The sequence below is a fragment of the Larimichthys crocea genome, chromosome XXIV, assembly GCF_000972845.2.
Source record: "Larimichthys crocea isolate SSNF chromosome XXIV, L_crocea_2.0, whole genome shotgun sequence".
Lineage (NCBI taxonomy): Eukaryota > Metazoa > Chordata > Actinopteri > Sciaenidae > Larimichthys > Larimichthys crocea.
The window spans coordinates 7,799,196-7,802,733 of record NC_040034.1 but is presented as its reverse complement, the minus strand read 5'-3'; positions in this window follow the sequence as shown (position 1 = coordinate 7,802,733).

The following is a 3,538-nucleotide window of genomic DNA, read 5'->3' as shown; positions in this document are numbered from 1 at the left end:
AAAAAAAAAAAACGCTACACACACACACACACAGCCAGCAGCAACACACACACCCACACACACACAGCGGTTTTTTTTTTTTTTTTTTTTTTTTTTGCTCCGTCAACGTGTCCGAGTAATTTGCAGTAAAGGCATCCAAAAAGCCGGAGAGTTTAAAAAAAAAAAAAAAAAAAAAAGAAGAAGAGGGTTCAACTGTTTGCAGTATTAACACTGATGACTCGTGAAGTAAACGCGCACACACTTGAGATTTCCTTGAGAAGTTGGTGGACATCTGCTTAAATCGAACTCCATTTTCAACTCGGGGGGAATGAAACATCGGAAAACTGGGCGGATGTGTCGACCCTCGCTTGAGAAAATTAGATCCTTCCGCGACGTAGTAAAAACATAACACTCCTGCGATAAAACATCGCCGAGCTGCGCTGCAGTTTGTTGGGTTTCATCAAAGAGTGGCGTATGTTGAGCTAAGCTGTCTTCCCGTGTCGCCGTGTGCGACAAATGGTTGCGTTTCTCTCCAAAGTTGACCTAAAGTAGTCCCCGCACTTCCCAAAAGAAGTTTCCCTTCAATCACGCATTGATACAAGAGGGAAGAGTCTGTGTGATAGCACGCAAAGTAGAAAATAATCTGGAGGAAGGACTTGGGCTGACACACACACACACATACACACACACACAGACTCGGCCATTAACAATTTCTGTTGTTTTCTTTCATTAAGCAGCTTCGCCGTGATCGACCGCCCCCCCGAAACGCTTTTTATTTTTTATATATATATGATGTGAAATTGTGGGGAAATGCTTTAAATAACACACAGTAACGATCCGCTGCAGCACGTGGAATTACATTAGATCCCCTTCATGATTTATGTGGCTTAAGCCAAGGTAGTATTTCTATCACAGAGTCTTCTTTTTTCTTTTTTCTTTTTTTTTGTCCTTCAGTTATAACACATTCATATCTTCAAGCCAAAAGCCAATTCAGAAATAATATTTTCTGAAACTGAAGGGCTGGTTTGAAATGGCACATTGTGGTATTGTTTCAGTAACGCGATAGCTTATATTGGTGAATAAAAAATGAGGTACTAGAATAAGAATAGAGGTTTTGAGCTTCAGCATTAGCCTAAAGAGGGGGGGACTAAAATACATACAAGTAGATCTGTAGTTAAAGCTGCCCCACCTTGCACCCCCAAACCCCCTCCAAAATAAAACACCCTTAGAAGTAACCAAAAAAAATGTAAAAACAAAATCCATGTATGCACCTATGAATCTTATTTGCAAATGTGTTAAAAGCCTTGCAGAGCGAATCGGTGGCCTGGTTGCGTAAGACTTAAATGCTATTGGATTTCTGTGCTGTGTGGAATGGCAAGAGATCAGGCTAAATGATTCTGCCTGGTTGTCATAGTGACAGCATGTTGTGTGAGAAGTTTCTTTGTATTTCTCTGGCTTTCATACAGCTTGTGCCACAGCCTTATGTTGCAGAGCATATAAAACATCCCTCTGTGTGTCACTGTATATAGATATCCAGTGCATACCAAACCCTCGCATGTGCAACCCTGACACATATTGTACACTCCCTTTAATATCTGATTAGATTTTCTGTCTGCGGTGTGTGCTACTACCCTGATGACTGCCCGACAGCAGTGGTTAAATGTCTCATGGGATTGTTTTCTCCAAAAAAAAAACACACACACACACATGTCAGCCTGATCTCAATGTTATTTAATCTAATTTATTTAAGTTGCAGAAAAGCGTCTCTGTCTCCATTTAACTAAATGCGGCCTCTTGTTATCACTTCTTCCTTTTTGAATTGGGTTACCGCTGACATGATCAAGCTTAGAAGCCAAAATAAAGTGTCCCTTGTTTCAAACAGAGCAGAAAAAGCAATGACCATGAATTTTCCCACTAGCATGCCTGTATTCTTTAGAGTATTCAGAGTTCAGGAAGCCAACCTTCTTTCTCATCTTATAAATGTGGATGGCCCTAGTGCGTTTCCTGTGTTTTTCACACACTGAACACAACACACTGTAGTGTACTTAAACAAGGCAACAGGATGTTTAGCTAACAGAGGCATCCCTTGGCTTCCCTCACTTAGTGCAATCAGGGTCATCACAATTCTCTTTAAGACAGTAAACAAGCTCAACATTCCTATATTGCCAACAAGCAACCGCAGAAAAAAGGATGTGTTTAGTTCAACACAAACCTCATTCAGCAGAGTCCAGCACAAACAGGACGTTTCTCGACCTGTAGGAAGATGGCTGAAATGATTTTCAGATTGTGATCTGATGTCTGGTCATGATTCTTCATTTGTCAGTAACTGAAACTGAAAATTTAGTATGTATAGTGACGAGGCATTAAAAAACACACACACACACACACAGAAACATCTCTCTATGACTACTTTTCTTTTCAAAATAACACATGAGATTCATTCCTAGTATTGAACCATGATGACTGAAATCAGATGACGACCTCAAAACACAGGTGATGTGATCACCAGCTCAGGCAGCCTCTGGTCACAAGAGAGGAGAAGTGAAGGCCTCTCTTTGTACAGCAGCTATGGAGAGGAAATTCAGTGTCTGTGTAGTTGCCGCCATACAGTCTGCAAAGACCTCAGGGCTTCTAATGGACCGGAGATGGCTGATGACAGCTCTTGGTAAATAACCTAATCTCAGGATCCTCTGCCTTATATTTACTTTCTTTTCTTTTCTCCCCATTAGCTACTTTTAAACATGTTTAGGTTCTTGGAATTTGTGGCACAATGCTGTTTCATTCCATTCTTCAACAACACACACACCCCTAGAGTTTTTCCAGTTTGTCTGTGGGACCACCTCGGACAACAGCAGTGGACTCATGGCAGTCTGGGCCAAGAGGTGTGGCTTAAACAAGAGGTGCTGATTTTTAAAGGCCTGGCAGCTGAACACAACAATGCATACCTATGATTAGTGTGGGCCTGGCCTCGGAAGCCTGCAACTTTTAGGCACGCTAATTGTAGGGTGGTGAGTAGAAAAGGTGTAGTGGCTAGAGGGGAAGGAAGTGTGAGGGCCTTCAGGCATGTTTGACTATGTGCTGTGTTCTAACTCTCTCTCGTTATGACTGTGTGTGTGTGTGTGGGTGTGTGTGTGTGTGTGTGTATGCATATGGCCGATGTGGAACTAAAGATACAAACATTTATTATATACTGTAGCTAAATCGTCCTCAGAATACTGGTTGAGAAATCTTTGATGTTATTTAAGCAGCATGAAGGGATTTTCTTTTTTCAAGAATGTCTTAGAAGAGCGATGGATGTGGATAACTAGATGAGTGAAGTGTGTCAAGCTTAAAGAGTTGGTCTTGTGACCGTGCGCAAGGATGTTGGTTCAGATGGAAGGTCATTATGGCTGCAAAGCCCTTGATGGAAACACACATCTCTGGAATTGTTTAAGTTCTGTAAATGGTTAGAATCTGAACTATGTGAGCACAAAACACAAAGGAGCGTGTTTTTAGAGGAGGAAATACATTGTGTGCAATGCTTCTGCTTAGAGTGAACTGAAACTGAAAGTTTAGCACT